The following is a 7,962-nucleotide window of genomic DNA, read 5'->3' on the forward strand; positions in this document are numbered from 1 at the left end:
GATCAAGGAGAAGAAGTGCATGCTTCTGACAGTCTTTCACAGGTCAGAGTCGTGATGCCAGATGGCTTGTCACCCTTGGAAACGGTATGGACAAGGGCAGGCACTATCAAAAATACTCGTTCAGGTGATTGAATTAACCGTCTGAGTACAGCTGTCTTAACGATTTTTGGGAGTTATATGACTGAAATACCGTTGGGAACACCTTGAAACACTGACCTTCCCCTGTTAAGTGCAAACTGTAAACTTTTGACTGGTATTTGGTTTTCATATTTAACCACAGGTGGGAAGGCTTCAACTAATTCAACAAATTCTTTTCAGACTGTCAAGAACCAGACTGTCAAAAAAAACTGAAAATATGTTGAGCATCACATCTTACAACAATGGAAAGACGCCATGGTGGTAAGAGGAAGTGTTTGGTAATTGGGGTTGATGACATACATTTGATGACCCGCATGGTTTGAACTGTCTTCAAAGGGCTTATGTTTCCTCTCTTGTTTTGTTTCCAGTTCCACACCAAATGACCTTTTAGGGTTCCAGACTTGAAATAAAGAAAATGAGGGTCATGTGCAACGTCCCCCTGCCCCGTCACGCCCCTGCCCTTCAAACAACTGGACTTCATCAATACTAGAAGTAATAGTTCCATGCTGGCTCTCTAGACCTAATCAGTTCCAGAAATGAGAGAGAGAGAGAGAGAGAGAGAGAGAGAGAGAGAGAGAGAGAGAGAGAGAGAGAGAGAGAGAGAGAGAGAGAGAGAGAGAGAGAGAGAGCGAGCTTTGGTTAAAGGCCTATTAAGAAACTGCCTCTGGCGCAACAATAAAACAGGTTGCATTGCAGTGAAAATGCCTTATTACCTGAATTACCTGACACGATACTGGATTCTGAGGTACTTAAGGTTGAGGTTGAGATTCATAATCTTTATCTCTCTGAGCTCACGGCCCGTGTACAGTGTTTGTAACAGACTGATTTTACTGACCTCAATTTATACTACCTATATACCTTCCTCATGATTTTCATAAGGAAAGTGAATGTAAAATTGTAAAAGAAAGAAAACCTCACCATTTAACTTGGGCAGGAAATGTAACAGAAATCCTACGGAAGTCCATGGTTCAGCCATGTTTAATAAAAAATATGTTTATTCATCAACTGTTCACCTGTTGAAATGATAACACAAATATGGTGAAGACACAACTTTTTAAAAAAACTTTAAAAGTGCAAAAATGTTAAACTGATAACATTTTGTTCAAATGTTCACTGGCTATTTTCCTGTCACAAAGGAAGGGTTTTTAGAGAGTGACCATGTGCAGTGACAGTTGGTCCACATCATGTGATGTCCACTTGGCATTTGAGAGGCTCTGGAAGGGCTGGTTGGCTAGGTGTCTGTGTGAGGTCATTATTGGATGGTTTCAAATGACAGGGCCGCGAGCGAATCTCCGGGTAGCAGCTTCGTCGGCTGGAGGTCAGGACACGGTGTGTGTGTCTGTGCGTGTGTGTATGTGTGTGTCTGTGTGTGTTGTGACACTGAAACACAGGAAACCACCACACCAGCCACAGCAGTTACTTCATCCGACTATCACACTCACCTCAACGGTTATTGTTCTGTCAGTTCATGCGTGCAATGGAAAATCCCGTTTCCCACATACACACATACACACACTATCTAATTCTCATAAAAGTCTTTCCTGTGCTTTAAGCACGACCTACACCACCCACTACATATCTTTGACATACATTGCCTCACTCACATGACTCATTGTCCCTTTGGGTGGATACTGATGAAACACATTGGGATAAACACACACACACACACTTACACCTCAAAGATACATCAGGGACTACTAAAAGCTGAAGCTATCACAGTAATGAATGGGTTAAACACATGATATCTTCCTTTCTGTTTTTCTCTGATCTCTGTCTGATGTTTTATCCAGAACACACGTGCACACACACACACACACATCAATGACAAACACCCACTGTTGGGAAAAATCTGTGAAATACTTCTATCGTGATCAGTTGGGTCATTTACCAGTTACCTTACACAAAAACTATTCCAAATATGCACATTACGTACTTAAGCTCTTACGGTCATGGCCTTTGTGGTTTGGGCTGTTACTCGTCATGGTATTACACATGAAGCATGGCTTCATCGTGGACTTGACAGAGTAATGTGGGTCAGATCCCGTTTCAACAATTCAGCTTGTTCATGGTTTTCCACGTGTATATGCAGGCTCACAATGCACATAGACATACTGTACACACGAGCACATGACAAAATCCATATATTGATTCATAAACTGATATAGACACACGCACACACCCACACTATCCACCTGATCTCCTCCAGTGTCAGTATTCTACCCACACATCCAGCACAGGCCTGATTGCAATCCTCAGGAATGATTGACAGGACCACTATGACTCCTCTGTGCATCAGACAGCCTGCCAAGACAGGCTGCATTGATTAAGAAATACAACACAAGTTTTATAAAAACATGGTGACTACTGTCAAGTTCGCTCAATAATGCGTGTGAGACAGACTGTGTACTATGGTTGACATGTTTATTCAGTTGCTCACCCCGTAACTGACCCCCGCACCCCACATTCACTCCCTCATCATATTGGTCCCCAGTCTACCAACATAGGGCTCCCTATTGGTTTAACCTACATGTCAATCAACTATTATGAGTGACATTGAACAACACCACAACTACCACCCATAGAAACAGACCAAGAACGTGGAACAGCCATTCCCACCAAACTACCCACCAACAGAAACCCAACACACATGCTAAGCATTTACACACACCAGCATCAATATCAGCATATTTATATTCCCATTTCTCTCTCTGTCTGTCTGTCTGTCTGTCTGTCTGTCTGTCTGTCTGTCTGTCTGTCTGTCTGTCTGTCTGTCTGTCTGTCTATCTGTCTGTCTGTCTGTCTGTCTGTCTGTCTGTCTCTCTCTCTCTCTCTCTCTCTCTCTCTCTCTCTCTCTCTCTCTCTCTCTCTCTCTTTCTCTATCTATCTCTCTCTCCCTGTTCTCTATCCATTTATTACAACTGACAGGATGTAATGTGATATTGTCAGACTGGGTACTAACACTGTGCTGAGTAGACGCTTATCAGGCATAGTGAAATTAGCCACAATGTTTCAATGAAGTGCCCACGACGACACAGGGACGAGGGAGGAGGCTTTATGAGGATAGAAAGAGAGAGAATGACAAAGAAGCACATCAAGAAAGAGAGAGGGTTACAAAAAGAGGCCAATTTCCTGAATGGAATATTGATCAGATCGTCTGTGCCTGGCCCCTGCCAGAGAGGCTGCAGAGAGCAGGGAAGTGGGTGTTGGGGCTCCCATCTGTGCTAGCAGTGCACGACTTGGTGTGAATGTCGTGCATGAAAGTAGCACGGCGAGCCACTCTCCTGTGCAAGGCCTTGGATGCTTGGTCTACTTAATAAGGGATCTATGATGTGATAACCGTTGGCGGCGCAGAATGCTAACACAGTGTTTTTGGGCGGCTTGCGAGATCCATGGCTCCGTCGTTTGGTGCTCATCATGGCGTCAAATGCGTTTTTTTTTATATATTTTTTTTTTATTAATAAACTTTGATTCTTGTTTTTAAATTTGTATTACTATATGCTTTGTAGAACTCAGAGATTACATTTAATGCGCTAAAAATTGAGTGCATTATAAATATAATTTATTATTATTATTATTCACAGGCCTATTTATTTTTGCCGACCGAGGATCACTCATTCAAACAGCTTTAGACAATGCGTGCTCCCGGGTCCTGAACAACACATCTGGAAGATTTTAACTCCATACCAGTGTTCTGTTGATTTGTCCTGTGGCAAAACTAGCTCACAACTATAGGGCTAACCCAATCCTTAACCCTTGTGTGCTCATGCAAACTAATCCTTAATAGGACAATCTATAGGGTAGGATAAAATGTTAGGACACCGGTTATCGAGATAATCGTGCAACTGATAGACACACACTCACAGACACACATACAGAGACAGAATTCCTGCGTTTCATAGTTAGACGTGTGTGTCCTTGTATCCTTCCTACACTTGCATGGCCCAGCTCTTCCAGAGGTAATTAAAAATATGAATTTGAACATGGCCTAACCACATACATATATGCAGTTGCTAGATTGGCTCATCAGGACCAAAGGGAAGGTTTACCTATTTAGCCTTTTATCGCTAAAGAGGTCATGGTCACGCATTCATCTCACCGCCGTATGTGTCTGGGTGGGTATGAGAGCTGAGCTGTGACTTTTCTCCCCAGGAGAGTCTCTCGCAGTGCACAGCTGAACTCAATGCTCCCCAACACACACACACACACACACACACAACCTGTAAACAATTCATGAGGACCTCTCTATTTTTCATGTGGTGGAAATGGATGTTTCATGTGGAGATGCAGAGAAAAAGAGAGAGAAAGTAATTGAAGGAGAAGGTAAACAAAGGTGACGGTGATAATAAAACAAGAATTCCACGGCAGAATCTGTAGGGTACATTTCTTTCCTGGCCTTATGTGCCAAAAGTAAACAATTACTTATCTTGTGCCACTTCCCTTCCCGAACAGAAGCGCGTGCACACTTCTGCACGTATCACACACATACTGGCTGGTCTAACTTGGTAGTGGTGGTAATGGACTCTGAGATGCTGATTAGTTGTAAATGGCGCTAGATGGAGGGAGACTGCGGTGCAATCACGCTCGTCTAATGAAGCTATGGCTAGCCACTGCAGCTCCGCAGGGAGCTGGCCCCGCAACGGAGTGGGGCTGCCCAGGAGCCCTAATTGAAAGTAATGATAATTAATATCATCATCCTAATCACAGATTGTTACCAAGGATGTTTATGACATTTTTTTCTTTCTCACCCCGAGACATTAAAGAGCATGGTTTGCTAAAAAAGAGTGATTTCTAAATCAAGCTTTTTCCTTTTAACTGGGTAAAATCTCAATTTGAAATTGTTGTAGCATGTTTTCGCTTGCAATCGGAAGGTTAAGTTGTTACTTCATTTAAAATCAAAAAATGTTTTCTCTGTGATAGCAATTCCAGATCCAAGCGATTCATCTTTGTATAAATTTGATTTGATAGCTCGGATAACAAGCTGGGATGAATTAATACCAGAACACACACTGGAAGTTGAGGAACACCCGTTTGTTTTCAAAGGCTGCATGGAGCCCTTGTCGGATTGTGTGACAGGGATGCATTTGAAAGGCAAACGAGGGTAGTAAAATGGGAAAGATAAGCAGCGTGGATACATTTGCTTGGAAGCCCTCAGCTTAGCGCTTTATTGCTTTAGCTTTATGACCGTGATATGATTATCATCAGCGTTTGCAAGGAAGGGAGTAAGGGACAGTCAATGGAAGCAGCAGCTGGTCATTGAATGAGAGACTGTGTGGAATGACAGGTTGACAGTCTAATGATGTTGTACTGACACAATTTAACGGTGTAATGATGCTTCAGTAATAGTCTTCACATGTGGAATGACACTGTTTTAACTGCAGTGACAACGACGCAACGACACGTTACATTTTCAATCAAAACATTGAAACACAGAAAAAACGACACCCAAGATTGACAGGTTACAGCACAAACCCATAGAAACACCCTTTCCGCATTCGCTCTCCTTCAAACAAACCTATGGTTACTCAGTTAGTTAAAATAGCCCTACAACTACATCCTTTCATTTGCAAATAAGGTCACAGCATAGAATCTGAACTGACAATCAAGGATAAATGCTCCAGAACTCACTGGGCACGCATTAGAGCAATTCCAGCTTATTGGGTGAGGGGGACATATGTAGCTAAATTAACCGTGCACCCCTGGGACGTGCATAGCTGCAAGACCTCCCACAACAATTATCTTTGTTGTTATCATGTCAACTGAGCTACTCTTATAAGCTGCATGTGGAAACCAACGACACAGGGAACACTGCTCCTTTGTCTAATATGAGTGTCAATAACAACGAGTATGAGAGAAAGAATAGGTAAAGAAATATGACTTAAAAAGGATTTAAACGGAGGTAGGCAATGTGTAGTCTTGGTTAATTGTCTACATAACATATTACAATTATTTTGTTATCACCATTAAACCTGATGGCTGGACTCTTACACATAGTCTGATGATAAGTTAAGGTAAAAGAAAATCTCAATTTTCAAGTTTAAGTTAATTTGCCATTTGGAACATTCTAAATCATTCAGTTGAGAATGTGTGTTTGAATGTGTTCATGGCTTGAAGTATTTATGTATCAACTTGGAACTCTTGGCTGCAAAGTGATGAAAGATTGCCCACTGTTTCTATGAGATGAGGAAACTGCTATTAATGCAAAGAGGTTCTTGAAGTAATCTGAACAATGTTGATGTATACTGCTGTGCAGTAATGGTCGACACTTGCACACATAAAACAACTCAACGTTTTAAAAACTGCCCACAGCATTAGTGGAGGCCGTTGAGGCTCCTGTGTCTACTGTCTAACTCCTCTTGAACCTCACATTGCCTCAAACCCTCTCCTTCTTTCCTTCCATCGCTCTCCTCATTCCACTCTGCTCCTTCACGCTCTCTTCCTCACTCCCTCTTACACCGACACCCCCACCCCCTCCTAGACCACCCAGACAGCCAACGCAGCACTCTCCAGCTGTTCCTTTGCCATGCTCTCTGTTTGTGCTACTTTGTTTCCTCCTGGCTGAGGTCAGATTGACTGTGCTCGCTCTTTTTCCTCCTCCCCTCCTTTTCTCTACCTTAGATCTTCCCCCCGCCCTCTCTCTCTCTCTCTCTCTCTCTCTCTCTGTCACTCCTGCTTGTCTCGCTCTACGCATGGCCCCACAAAGGAGGCAGGAAAGATGGCCTTTTGTGTCTGATGCAGGTGTCCTGGTCCATGAAAGGCCCACAGGAACCAAGCCAGGACCCTCAGGGGCCCGTTCTGCCCAGACCTCCCCCACCTGAACTGGATCCAAGGCTTGATGAGTCAGTCACAGGCATACACTTGTTGTCGGCTGTGGTGCTAACACTTGTTGTCGGCTGTGGTGCTAACACTTGTTTGGTGGGCCATGTGGCTAAATCCCAATTCGAAGAGACGAGTCAAATGCCAACAAGTGGAAGTAACAGGCAAAAAAAGTAGACTGCAAGTTTGGACATGAATCTGTGAGAACAGTAGTGCATCAAGAATCTAGGTAAAAGCCTATAGGGTACTCCCTTCACTACGTCAGGTGATGAAGGAATACTGAGCATTTTCAATTCCACCCGCGCGGACAATTCCCTGCAACTTGACACCACTGTCCCTTGAACGCTTGAACTGGCTGAGTGTTTCTCGTCTCTCAGAATCTCTCCGTGAAAGTCTAGTTAAAGGGTTCAAGCAAAAGGATCCCAGTTCTAGAAGGAGCCCTCGTTAGTCATTCCCAGTTGAGATGCTCCATCGTTAACAGACAACCAGAACAGCCTTGGGGAGTGGAACAGGGCAGACTCGTCCCCTGACACCAATCCGGGGCACGTTTAACATTTCGCCAATGATTCAAGTTAAAAGATGGAGAGGGTGAATTGATCGTGGATCTGTGCCTTTGGGGCAGCTTCACCCTGTGGCCAATGGAGTTGGAGATGAGTGGAGTGTTTGTTTTCCTGCTGTACTGGCTGATTACAAAGACCTGTAACTTTTGTGCTTAAAAATCCCACAAAATGTCACTTCCCCTACACCTAGACTAAAAACATGTTTTGGGCTCTTTGTGGTTTATAGATGTTTGTTTTTTTCGTTTTGTTTTTACAAATGCTTGATTCTGTGTGCTCTTCCATAAGGTTTATTGTTGGTCAACATGACACGATTATTCCGATAGTGTTGTTTTCAGATGCGGGGACTGTTTCACAAGGGACTTAAGTACTCAAGGTGTCCAATTATCCACATAGTAGTAAGACTGGGACTCTTGAGTCCTATTCACAGGGGGGTTTGAGGGGCAAGAAATAA

This window comes from Hypomesus transpacificus, unplaced genomic scaffold (genome assembly GCF_021917145.1).
Source record: "Hypomesus transpacificus isolate Combined female unplaced genomic scaffold, fHypTra1 scaffold_124, whole genome shotgun sequence".
Lineage (NCBI taxonomy): Eukaryota > Metazoa > Chordata > Actinopteri > Osmeriformes > Osmeridae > Hypomesus > Hypomesus transpacificus.